The sequence below is a fragment of the Phoxinus phoxinus genome (assembly GCF_949152265.1).
Source record: "Phoxinus phoxinus genome assembly, chromosome: 14".
Classification (NCBI taxonomy): Eukaryota; Metazoa; Chordata; class Actinopteri; order Cypriniformes; family Leuciscidae; genus Phoxinus; species Phoxinus phoxinus.
Window position 1 is genome coordinate 29,584,127 of NC_136889.1, and position 14,705 is coordinate 29,598,831.

Genomic DNA, 14,705 nt, shown 5'->3' on the forward strand with positions numbered 1-14,705 from the left:
GTGTGTGTGTGTGTGTGTGTGTGTGTGTGTGTGTGTGTGTGTGTGTGTGTGTGTGTGTGTGTGTGAGACGGCTGCTCTGACACCTGATATGTGTGTATGCAACACAATAAACACACCAACCTGCTCCTTGGAAAGCCTCGTCACAAAGGATCCATCTTTCCATTGAGTAGTCGGGCTCTGTTTTGACCGAGCCACAGGTGATGTCTGGCTGTGTTGTGTAACCGGATCTGGCCAGCGTCAGGTCACTATTCAAAAGATCCTTTTGGATGAAAATGATATGCCAGTCTTAAAGAAAAGCAGACATGTATGCCACCAGGGTTAGTGTGTGTATGCAGTCTTTGGCTCTTCTGATCTCAAACCGTTGTAATCAATTCAATGTATTTGATTATATTTCTCAGTTTTGTTGACTTTGCAAAGTTTAAACTTAAACTGATCATGCATCTAATAATGATAAAGTCAGATATGTAGATATGCATGTTTATATTACATTAGCCACTTTTATAGTATAAAAATGCATTGCCTTAGACAAAGTATCAAAAAGACTTTAAAAACGAATATTGGGAAATACTATTACGCTTTAAAATCACTTCTATTTTCATGTGTCAAAATGTATTTCTGTAATGGTAAAACAGCCATTACACCAGTCTTCAGTGTCACATGATCCTTCAGAAATCATCATTATTATGCTGGATTTGCTGCTCAAGAAACATTTCTTACTAATATCAATGTTAAAAAACAATTGTGATTGAAACACATTTGAGAATAAGGATAATAATGTTCAATAATGATGATATAACGTTTAAAACAAACTAAAATCTTCTTAGGGTTTTATTATTTTGTTTCGCTGGTTTTTAGTGGAGTACGTAAGTTCACGCAGGTGTGGACAATCACATTGTTACAGTGACGTTTGGCAGCCAACAAACTTCCATTTTGTTAATTTATTCATTAAAATAAATGCATCTTCGTTTGGTATTTTATCTGATGCAATGGCATTCAGACGTCTTAATGGTGGTTTTACGCTTCTTTGACGAATCTGCGGTTTCAAACATGCAGTCACGTAAGAAATACGCTCAGAAGAGTAGGCCTTCTATTTTAATGTTTATTTTAATGTTCCGAAAATTAACATTCATGAGTTGGAACAGGATGGATGCCACTTTAAATGGTGAGGAAACAGAAGATAGGCCTGTGTCAGTTATAGAGCTTCAACGCATTAGAAGAGTCCATTCATATTTAAGTTTACTCTTAGCCTATTATTTCCGAATGGTTTTGGAGTTACTATGGTTAATCATGCAAACATGAGTTGAATGTCTGTGTTCAGAAGACTTTGAAAACCACACGAGGGCGCAGTTACTTCGTTTTCATGTGTCCCTCAGTAATAAAGCACTGTCCCCATTATACAGGCCAGTGTTTCTCGATCCAGGCGAGCTGATAACATGAGTCAAGTGTGTTTGATTAGGAAGAGTTCAAATGTGTAGTGTTGGTGGGAAACAACCCATAAGATTAATGAACCCATAAATTAATTTTAAATAATTTTGCTACTTTAGTTTGAGTGGATGTTGCCATGTTTGCCTTTTTGGCTGGCTTCTAACATATGTGTATATTATGTACATTATTCTCAAAATACAACACAAACATATTAAGTTTAAGGAGTCACAGAGTTCAATTTTTTCTTCACAAATAGAGCTCTTTAACCCTCCACACAAATTCCCAGTGTAATCGGTGGGTTTATAAGCAATTATGGCTTCAGGAATAGCCAAATTATGTTAAACCATCAGTCAAACCATAATATCATGTGGTCAAAAATATTGTGAATGCTACGACTTCAAAGGCAGATCCAATACCCAAATGCATCTGAAAAGTATTATTGGCTAATGTTATAGCTTGCATGGTTTCATACATTGAAATATGAATAAACCCCTAACCCTTAGTATTAGTAATATGGGCCAGTAAGTTACCACCTAGAAATTTTATAGCAATGTGCTAAAACCATTCAGGACATCTTAGCAATAATAATAATACTGATGATGATAATAGCAATACGGATTTGTTAATTTGACTTTTGAATTGTGTTGTTGTTGTAATGCAGAGCTGTACAGACCTAGCTTAAAGTCGTGATGTAACAGAAGTACTGTTAGGCGACAGATCTTTTCTTCTTTATTGTGATGTACATCCGAGTGTAACGGATTATTGAAGAGAAAAAAATGTAGGGATGACCAATTGTGAAAAAGAAGTACACTTTAGCATACTTGTAAATAAATAACGAATATACTTTAGTGCAAACTGATTGTAAAGGTTAGACACTGAACTGCAAATAAATGAAAATGTATTTCTTTACATATATATTAAATGCAATTAGTGGAACTTAAAGGGATAGTTCACCCAAAAAAATAAAATGATGTTAATTACTCAACTTTTCATCAAGCAATTGTGTCTCTTCAGAAAATGTGGACTAAACTGCTCAATTCAAATGGATTAGTTTTACGGTCTCTTTATGACCTTTTTGAAGCATCAAAGTGGTAGTTGCGTAGAGTGTATTTTTAAAAGTGTACTTATGTGTTAAGAAAAAAAATATGAAAGTGCATTATTAATATTATATTATCTACAGTTTTTTTTCTTAAATATACTTTTAAGTTTTAAAGTACACTACAAATGCACTCAATACCAATTATTGCAGAAGTCCCGACATACATTACTGTCATTTCAGTGGAAGATCGATTTATGACATTTTAAAAAAATAAGCTAAAAAAAAAACATGCATGGATGAATAATCTACAATAACATCTATAACCGGGATGGGCAACTTTAGTCCTGCAGAGTTTGATAAAAGCTCACCTTTAGCTTTTAGTTGAGCGGCAAGATTCTGAATGAACTGAAAAAAATGATTTCCCCACGAGTCTGAAGAGAGAACTAAACAAAATAGCATGTCATTTACTAGAGGTTTTGACAGAATGTTAATTACTGCAGTCAATTAAAAAACAAAAACATTTCATAAATTTGAATGAAGTTTATTTTTATTAATTTGAATGAATTAATTAATGACTCACTTATTAGGTGTGTTCGACTAGAAGCTGCGCTGTGTAGACCGATCAGTGTATGGCATCAAATTATCATCAAAATGCTGATAAAAGAGCATTTTATCAGCATTTTTTAACGAATCTGAATGATTCAATGACAAATACATTTTTCAACAGTCACATGTCGCCACTCGTACATGCGTGTTTGAATGGGGTTGAGCTAAACTCTGCAGGACAGTTGCCCTCCAGGACCAAAGTTATCCATCCCTGATATATAACATGCATTTAGAAAATAGATAGGGTGACTTTCCATTTAATGCTGACTTTAAAAAACGCAACACTTTGGGTTACTCACACTCTTGTACAAATGTCTCCAATCAAATGAGTGGTTGTATTACCGTATAGAGAATCAATATTTAAACAGCTAACCACATGGAATAGAAAACCCCATTACAAGTTTTAAATGAAATGTATGTCTTCTTGCATTCTGAGTGGACGATCATGTAACAAATATCCCCATACTTTCCCTCGTTTTCTGTTTTCAAGCCGCTAAAACTGCTGCAACCGCAAAACAGCAGTGAAGCAACGGAGAAACTCATTCATATTTGAGCAGCGGCTTCGGCGCTCAAGCACCTGCCTCACACCTGTTATCCCGTCACAATAGAAATGGCCCGGTCTCTTTGCTTTAGGGACGTTGACACTGAGGTCAGTTTGTGCTGTTAAAAGCTGACACCAAAATGAACAAGCTAGTTATCCCCAGTTGTTGAAAGAATTGAATAAAGGCTATATTTTCATTCTTTATACATTTGAACTAACAATAACGAAGAGCAAACCCTCTAGGGAGCAATATTGGTCGGTGAGGAGTGATGCTGAAGTGGAACGCCGGCTGTTGCTTTAGGCCAAAACAAGGACTTGGAGAAACCTCAACTGGAAAAAAAGTGTCTACAGATGCTCACTCTAATAGGATGGCCAGTGCCCACTAACTGTCCAGGGCTCTGTGCCAATATCTAGTGAGCTCCCTATATAGACAGCATTCTAAAGCCAAAAGTATACATTGTTTTTACGTTGTAGTTGTACGCAAGTATACTCCTTTTGACGTGTCTGTGTGTACACAGGGGCTAGACCACTTTTACTCATTCTCCACAGCATATTTGTAGCCCTGACATATCGGTTGTGGAGATATTCACGCATCTTTATAAAAAACTTTTAGGCTAGAGTTGAACAAATGTGGGTACTTTCTAACCTCTTTGCACAATCCCTCATCCATGTAACCTTCATTGTTGTTGAAGAAGAAGAAGAAGAAGTTTGATTTATTATAGCACCTTTCCATAGCTCAAGGTCGCTTTACATTGTACATTACAATACATTTAGACACCCACACATACATTACAGTCACATAGGATACATATAGTCACATTATCCAAAATGCATGTTATATAGATATGTTTTTAACTGGGTCTTGAAAAGTAGCCACCGATGAGGTATTATGTAGCTTATATGTGTTTCTGTCTCTTCCACTTACTCAGTTTTTTCTTTTACTACCTTGTGAATCAACAGCCCTGCATCACTGTTGCCACCCTGTGGACAAACTAATTAGTGCAAAAAAAATCTACGTACACAGAGTATGCGCGGTTGGAAAAACCAGGTTGCGTGTGTACTGTGCTGATGACGAAATTCATGCCAAGCGCACTGTACACAGACCCTATAGTGTACGTGAAGTGAAGTAGGCTATACTTTGGGCTTAAGGTGTCTTCAGTGCGCTCCATACAAAGGCTGTTCCAAAAGATAAGATACCATTTTGGCCAGATACAAGTCACCACGTACCATTTGCAGAGAAGGCATTCCCAGATTGCATTGCTATGAGCTCATTTTATCTATTTATCGCCGAATTTTATCTTAATGAATCCTGATGATACATTGGCCATGAATCTGCAGAGAAATCTCCACCAATCAGAGAATCATGAGCAAAAGAACTGCCCACTTGAAGCACTGTGAAGGACATCAGTCTCCCTATGCTTTCAAATTTCTTAAAGGGGTCATGACATGAGAAACCAAATTTGCCTTGATCTTTTGGTATATAAGAGGTCTTTGTACCATTAAAACGTCCTGCAAGTTTCATAGCTTAAGACGTCCTCCCCATTATAAACGAATCATTTATTTAATCAAGCTCTAAATACAGCTCGTTCTGGATCCATGGTAAGAAGTGACGTCACGGTACGAAGTGACGTACCAGCGTTTGCATATGACCGCCTCCAGCCCAAGACAACTACGCTTTAAGCACAAGGCAACTACGCTCATTTCGTATCATTGTCACGCCCGCGCGCCTCACAAGTGTTCAGTCGACGGACAGCGAGTGGGTCTGTGTACAGGGAAATTACGATGCCGCAGATGTGCTGTTCCTGGCTGTGGACAAACAACATCTTTGAATACGCTGCGAAAGATCCAGTCGTCAGGGGAAAATGGATGCACTTTATTTTTTGCGGACGTCTCAGTCACGGCAGTGTTAGTTTAAGCGTTTGTTCTATAGGCTACATTTTAAGGATGACTGTTTTGAGCTTTGCCAGAAAACTGTTGCTCAAAGATAAGTCCGTGCCGACTATTCTGGGCTCAACATCGACGACGCAAACTGTAAGTAATGTATTTAAAACTTTAAACTACTTTTTAAATACGCTGAAAGATCCAGTCGTCAGGGAAAAATGGATGTACTTTATTTTTTGCGGACGTCCCAGTCACGGCAGTGTTCTATACATTTAAGGATGACTGTTTTGAGGAAAAAAATCCCGATATGATGCTTGGCTTTGCCAGAAAACTGTTGCTCAAAGATAAGTCCGTGCCGACTCTTCTGGGCTCAATAACGACGACGCAAACTTACTTTTTACCATGGCTAATATAAACACATTTGTATAAGAGAATCTTGAAAATATGTCGCCTTTCTAGTAGGCCTACATGTGATAGAAAATAAAAAATGTTGCCTTTATCAATGCTGCATCTTCAAAGATGGCCTGTCTGTGCATGCATTTTTGTCCGTGGTACACCCTATCATTTCATTGGAATTAGTTAAATAATGTTAAACTGTTAGCAAACTAAGCTATAGGATAATTATGCAACAATAATCCGTTTTCAAGTGTCTCGGGTTAATTTTTTTTTATTAATTCAAAATAGTTTCACTTTCCATGTGGACACGGGCTAATCCAGTCTTCGTTGTTGTGGTGATGGTTCATTTTCCTCTGATTCCGGCTCAAACATAATAAGGTTTTATCATTGCAAGAGCCATCGCTTCGCATGCATCACCCGCTAATAAACAGTTGCGCCGAATCCGCAAACGTTCTGGCTGGTGGCGTTAATAATTGATGCATAGGCACTGACGTTAGCCAATCATAACAGTGGGCGTTAACACTGAACTCTTAAAGGGGAAACACCCCCAAAACAGACTGTTTGACTCAGAGGATGAGAAACAGGGTGGGAAAAGGTCATAAATCACTACATTTTAAAAGTTTTTTGTAAAAAAAACTATAGTAATACTATAATTGCACCTAAGGGAACATAATAAAAAAAAAAAAAAAAAAACATGTCATGACCCCTTTAAATATCCTTTATTAGGTATACCTGTTCAACTGCACGTTAACACATATATCTAATCAGCCAATCACATGGCAGCAACTCAATGACTTTAGGCATGTAGACACGGTCAGTACGATCTGCTGAAGTTCAAACTGAGCAGAATGAGGAAGGTGATTTAAGTGACTTTGAACATAGTTTGGTGGTTGGTTCCAGACGGGATGGTCTGAGTATTTCAGAAACTGCTGATCTACTGGGATTTTCAAGCTCAAACATCTCTAGAGTTTACAAAGAATGGTCCAAAAAAGAGAAAATATCCAGTTCTGTGGGTGAAAATGCCTTGAGGTCAGAGGAGAATGACCAGACGGGTTCAGCTGATAGAAAAGCAACAGTAACTCAAATAAGCGCTTATTAAAACCGAGGTCTGCAGAAGAGCGTCTCTGAACACACAACATGTCGAACCTTGAATAGATGAGCAGCAGAAAACACACTGGTGTCACTCCTGGCAGATGAGAACAGGAAACTTAAGCTACAATTTCCACAGGCTCACCAAAATCGGACAATATAAGATTGGAAAAATGTTGCCTGGTCTGATGAGTCTGGATTTCTGCTGCAACGTTCAGATGGTCGGGTCAGAATTTTGCGTAAACAACATGAAAGCATGAATCCATCCTGCCTTGTATCAGCGGTTCAGGCTTCTGGTGGTGTAATGGTTTTTCTTGGCACACTTTGTGCCTCTTAGTACCAATTGAGCTTCGTTTAAACACCACAGCACACCTGAGGATTGTTGCTGACCGTGTCCATCTCTTTATAACCACAGTGTACAGTCTTCTGATGGCTCCCAGCAGGATAACGCACTGTCACAAAGCTCGAATAATCATAAAACTGGTTTCTTGAACATGTTCACTTTACTCAAACGGCTCCACAGTCACCAGATCTCAATCCACTAGAGCAGCTTTGGGATGTGGAGGAACTGGAGATTCACATTATGGATGTGCAGCTGACAAATTTGATGTGATCATGTCAATATGGAACAAAATCTCGGAGGAATGTTTCCTGCACCTTGTTGAATCTGTGCCATGAGGAATTAAGGCAGTTCTGAAGAAAAAAGGAGGTCCAACACGGTAGCAAGGTGTACCTAGTGGCCAGTGAGTGCATATTGTGTAATAAATGTAAAATACCATCTTTAAATCAATTTATCTGTCATTTTTACTTTGACATTTGCCATGCTTGTAGTTCTTTACTTCACTAAGTACACAGTCTTGGAACATTTGTCTGGTTTTCAAATTTTTTATTTTTTATCAAATAAAAGTTTGTAATGTTGTGATTTATATTGTATCTGGTTTGTTTGTTTCATGGCTTATGACACTTTTGGAACCAAGACCAAATTATTCCTGATTTTGGTTTTGGGTGTTGAACCAACATATGGATATTTATTGGAGCTCTACTGCCAAGTCTATTCGTTAGGATACAACGTTCGACAACATAATATCATATCTCATTTAATTGTCCCTAAAAGGTATGGGTTCATACACCTCACAGTTCTTAACTTAACGTCACCGCCTAACAGGTCTGTGCCCTGTGAGTGAAGACAGCATATGGACAATGCCCTCCCTTCCTGTTTCAAGGGAATGTTGTTCTGGCTGGGTGGACTCCTGGGAAGGGGAGCGTTACCTTTGACCTCTGGGAGAACTCATTTACTCTGACCCACAGTGAGAAGATGATGGGATCTGCAGAAAAGGATGCAGCTAACCAGCTGTCTCTGGCAACACACCGTAGTGCTATAGGAGGCCAATGATGGAGCGTTCCCCCTTCTGAGAGGAGCAAAAGAGACACATCCATTATCACCGCTCCTACTTTTATCCCACACCACTATACACTGAGATCCTCTACAAAAGCTCAGTTATTGATCGGTTCGGCTCTAAAGGAAACATCTGAAGAGCTGCAGGAAACTTTAACATGAAAAATTGGAGTGAATACTTCAGTATTCACTTCAAGTTTGGGCCTAGGACTGGGTGGAATGATGTTAAAAAAATGTGTCAGCTGGTAGAGATTTTTCTAAACACACACACACACACACACACACACACACACACACACACACACACACACACACACACACACACACACACACACACACACACACACACACACACACAGCCTCCCTAACAGTGAAAGGACATTCCCTGCATGACACAGATTAAATGTATGTCAATAGTTTTGTTAATCCGTAATTAAACAATATAAGAACCTTTAATTTTTTTATGTCTCTGGATTATAAAACAAAAACAAAAAAACAACTATTACTTTCATTGATTTCATGTAATTTCACAGTAATATATATATATATATATATATATATATATATATATATATATTATATATATATATATATATATATATATATATATATATATATATATATATATATATATATATATATATATATATATATTAAATACTTTCATTACTTTGATATAAAATGACTCATGATAGAAGATTTTGGTCCTGTTCGGGCAAATATTCCACCATTGCCTGTTTTCATCCATTTGGTGCATCAAAAGGCTTTTAATGAGGTAATGTTACACCCGTATGCCGTCGCCCCGTGTTTTACGGCTCCCTCTTGCGCGGGCATGACAGCTGTGGGACTGACATCACTTCCCAGCCCAGGTTAATGTGCTGAAGATGTAATTCAAGTAGCCAGTATTTACAGACTCAGGCACATCTTCCTGACCCGTCACACATCCTGTGGGATCTCACCCTGCCTGATGTGTCAATAGGAAAAGGTGTTTGTAGAAATTTGAACTGTTTATGTAGTTGTGCCAAAATGGCCCTCTTGCTCGAACTAGCCAATGCATGATATTGTTCGTCATGATTTATAAAAGTACGTCTTTGCCAGACGTTGCTGGAATAATAAATATCCATTGCAAACACTGCAAAGTAAATATTTAAAAGATACATTCAAGGGAATGTTTTCCCTTATATGGCCTAATCTGAAAACAGAGGGTTTTATATAAGCAGATTATATGGGAAGCAGTCTGGGATGTGAATAGGAGTAAAATGCACTATGACATTTTTATTTGCATTGCTTGAATAATAAAATCTTAAAATTGAAGACGTTATGGACACGCTGCAGTTTTGTCGTCTGTCGCTTTAAAAGCTCGAGCTCGGAATCAGGAAGGATTCTGATTGGCTGTCAATGTTTTTATAGTTCACCAGCTGGAAAAGTCGTTCTGAAAGTGATCACAAACGATATCATCTCTCTCTGTGCCATTATTTTCTGTGCTATTCTTTTACCTTTGGAACGATTTTTAGAGCTATCTTTATCATTATCTGTATAGTTTGCGTCCTTGGTCGGAACGGCCTTTAAAAAAAGAAAGAATCATCTGGAAAACATCTCGATCAGGTGAAATCCACTGAACCTCTCCACAAAAGCTCAGTGCAAAAGGCTCTTCTGAACATAAATGTTGGTAATCATTTAAATAAAACACGTGTTGTTGTTGTTATTTGTTTTTAGGTTTCATTTTTAGGCCTTTGCATTATATGTTTGTGATTAGGACACATTTTTATATTTTCTTTCTGTTATATGTGGAAATAAATATTAGAAACTACATTTACAAAAGGAAAAAACAGCATCTGCTTATAATTAAAGGCACAATATGTACGATTTTTCTTCTTCAAAAAACACTAAAGCAATGTTATATATTTTGTTAACTTATGCACTTACATTATCCAAAATGTTTCCAACAATGTTTAAATACAGATATTTAATCAGTTTTAACCAGTGTAACGGCCCGTGTCATAGCGTTGCCTGTCAATTAGCCTACATCATATCCGCCTTATCCTCGATTTCCGGTTTTACTTCCGCAGAAACCATGGAAACACCAAAGACACTTTAATATATTGTGTTTTAATAGACAGGTGAGCAACTGTTTGATACTTCTATCGACAAAAAAACGAATCATGTTATATAGCTCAACATGGTTAGTCTTACTGTTTTCTTGATTTACCGCAAGTAACATGTTTTTACCCAAAAAAGAAATCAGACAACACTATTTTGTCAAGTGACTAACATGGCGTAATCAGAGAGAGCTTTATTTGTGATAACAGTAATACACCATTTTCTCCACCATACATTGTTTTAAAATAAATTGCATGCCATTTAGCAACACAAGTCATCCAGCTTTTATTAATATGATATTCTAATATCGATCTAGCTTACTGCAGTTTGCAACAAGTGCAACCAGCCACCAAGTGACAGCACAGAGTAACGTTAGTAACGGTAATATAACTTTCGGGTGCTCTTTGCAAATTTTACGTTTATTTTATTATTTTTTACTTCATCGGAATTGTACGAAACCTGGTAAAGGTTTTGGTAATTGCTATGTGAACACCAAAAAAAATCATGGACAAGATTCTAAAAGGTTAAAGGGTCCTGAAAAAAAAATTAGTCACACTTCGTGGTAAAAAAAAAAAAATTTATTGAGTTATCAAGCTCAAATTTGGAACACAATTTGTTTAGATTTCTGGCTTTGATTTTCTTGTATTTTTAGAGTAAAATTTGGTTTTGAAAATATATATTTCATATAAAAATTGAAAACAGTATATTTGTGCATTTTTCATAACAACAAACGTTTACACTTTATTTATTTTTATTTTACTGACAGTGTTACCCAAGAAAGTAGTGGTAATATAAGTTAACTACATAAGGTTAGGTTCAGGGGAGGATCTAGTTATTACCCAGTTATTGTAATTGCTATAATAAGTACATGTACATGCGGAACAGGAATGTAAAATAAAGTGCTTCCCAATAAACATATAATTCAGTAACTTTTTTTTTATTTCATCAAAAAGATCTTCATTTGTGTTTCAAAGATGAACTAAAGTCTTATTGGTTTTTCTTTTTTCCTTTTTTTCCTAACTTTCACACTTACATTGTATCTAAAGACAAGCAGCAAACACTTGCCAAAGAAAACACTAATGCCATTTAGTGCAATTACCCAATTTACCTTGCAAACAGCAATCCATCTTTCTCAATCACAGGTGTCAGGCGTAACAGACTTAACATAATGATTCACATTGTTTTCTCTGAAAAGATTCAAGAACCACAATGTGAGGTCAACCATAGGGTGCACATAGCCTATTTGACGTAATAATTTAAATTCAAATGTTTTAAAATAAGAAATTAAGCTATTATACTATATTTTAAAATAGGTCATATATGTTATGGCACAATAGTATAACTATACTAACTTTCCCTTGTGAAATTCCCTTAGTTGGGGACACTTAATATTCAACAATATTATTGATCTCTGACAGACATTGATATGTACTGACAGTATTGGATGAGAACTGAATTAAACGGGACGATGACATAATTTTTTTGCTTTAGAGATAAAATGAACTAATTTAATAATTGATGATCTTTACAACAGAACTAAACTACAGCCAAAATGCATAATTGTCCTGTTATCTCTGTAAAGCTGCTTTGTATAAAGCGCTGTAGAAATAAAGGTGGCTTGACTTGAAAAAGAAGTACGCTTTAGCATACTTACACCTTTTACAGAAATAATATACTTAACCGCAAAATTAATGTAATATTTTTAGACAATTGCCTAATTAATGTTATTTACTATCAAATTAAAATGCATTTTAATTTAAATTTATATTAAATGCAATTTGATCTTAAAAATATATACTTTATTAAGTAGGACTTAAGTATATTTATATGTAATTTCATAATTACTTATATTGCCTTTGAAAGAAGCTTACATATTTCAGTTAAAAAGTATCGTCTACTCTAGTACATTACATATACAGTAAGCTTTAGTATGATAGTCAACAGTTGAAAATACGTGTACTTCTTTAAAGCACGACAAATATTAAAACTAAAAGGTTTCAAATGGCTTTGGCAGACCAATGAGGTGGAAGCTTCGACGGGTGTAGGCTACGGGTCCTCGTAAGTCTGGGTTCGTCCCGTCCTGACATTTTCGTTTCCGTTCTCGTTTCTCCTAAGGTATGTTGACACTCTCTCTGACTGTGTAATGATGCGAATATCTCTAGTAATATGTTCTATATATAGTTTAGTTAGAGCGGATCTGGTGGTGCTGGCATTGTGGCAAGTTTGTGGCGGAGTTCGCATTGAGGTAAGTTGATATTTGCACTAAATCTTGATCGCTTGCGTTCGGCGTATTTATTATGTTATGTTTAGCAGTAACAACACGTTAGCCGGGGCGGCCTATACCATGAAGCCGGTTTAGGTGGTTAGCCAGCTGTGTTTCAGTTTAGTTTGCGCTAACCCTGGGTTTTAGGCACCATGAAAGTGGTTTGGCTTTTAGCAGTGTTCATCACCATAGTAACTAACACCTCACGGCTAACCTGGTCCGGGGCAGGTTCTGTTCCAGGTAAGAGGTTGCAAACCAAAATTGGACCAATCAGCTGCGAGCAAAGTGACACATGTCTGATAAAGTCACTCCCCCTGTTACTCCAAATTAAAAGTCATTACAAATGATTTTTAAAGACAAAATCGTCTGGCTTTTAGTAACACTTATTTAGAATAATAATTGTGTATGATTTATATATTATTTATGTAATTATTAATCGACCACATGTACAATTTTAGTTTATCAATTATTTTTACGCACAGTTTAAAGGGATAAATATATAAAGGTAATATAAATATGCTTTAGAATCAACAGATTAAGCTGTAAAATGACTACATGTGAGCTTAAAAGTTCAATTCTCTCAATACATTTTATGTATAAACTAACTTCATAATTATTACTTGCACTGATATACAGTAGCGAGCCTTTTTCTTTCAGTTGTCCTCTTTCATAGACAGCTATTTTCTTCTTGCTGTGTAAATTTGATTAAATTCTTAATATTTTTCAATCTCGTAATATTCTGCAGAAGAGAGAAGTGAATCGCGCTGCTTCTCTCGCATGTGATTGGCTGTTCGCTACTGATGTCACACCCGAACTCCTAAACTCAGGATGTGTGAATGCTGGCCGGAGACAGAGCCGCAGCCCCTGTGGTGAGTAACCATACAGTGGGGCCTTTGGTGGTTGCTCTACCTAAATCATGAGTACGCCTCTCTCTCGTTCACATTTGGGGTTCGGTGCATTAGTTTGACTTGTGTCTTGTTGTTGAAGGTAACGGGGGAATGGAACATCACTATCTCTAAGCCCTGAAGACGCTACATGTGACTTTGTTTTGTTTGTTTGGCACACGTGCGTCTGTGCTGGGATGTAGAGCTTGGTTATTTTGCGTGTCGCTGGGACTGCTATCTCACGAGCATTGCGTCCGCCAGGCTGCATGCCAGTTTAATTTTGCTTTGTTTACAAATATAGTTTCGTTTGTTTCTTTTTTGTTTGCGCTGGGTTGTTTTCAATATCTTTTTTTTGTGTGTGTGTGATTTTGGTTTATTTTGCTGACAGTGAGTTTATTTTGTTGTTGATTTTGTGTTATTCTTTGTGATTGTTTCTTTCTGTTGATGAGGTTTTGATTTTCTTTTCCTGGTAATGTATTTTATTCTAAATTGTTTGTTCCCCCTTCATCACTCTAAAAAATGCTGGGTTGTTTCAACCCAATTTTGGGTCAAATATGGACAAACCCAAACGTTGGGTTAAAAATGTAATAAAAAAATTTAATGTTTGACCCAAAATTGGGTTGAATTTTTACCCAGCATTTTTTAGAGTATGTTATTCTGGTGCCACTTAGGCGCAGATGATCTGCCTTTACTGCAAAGGGTGCTGTGAGTGTTATAGCCGCCATAACATTGTGTTTGTAAACTTTACTTTGGTTCTCTCTTTTTCATTATTTAGTGTAATTTTCTTGTTTTTTTGTTCATGTGTGTCTCTTTTTTTTCTTTCTCCAGGAGCCAGTGAGGACTCTGTGTGGAACAAGGGAGGCTTCATTCGGTAGTGTGTGCTTCACCGTGTGCTGTGTGTGCTGACAACACTTCCTCATGGTGCGGGCGCGTGGTGTCTGATTTGTGGTGACTTGAGGTGGGTTCGGACGACCTCCTGAGTTGCAGCCGGTCTGCCTTGTTCCCACTAAGCCTGGCCCTGGAGAATTATTTTTGTCATGTTGGGAGATTCCTGAGAGCGAGAGAAAGAATTGAATTGGCGCTGT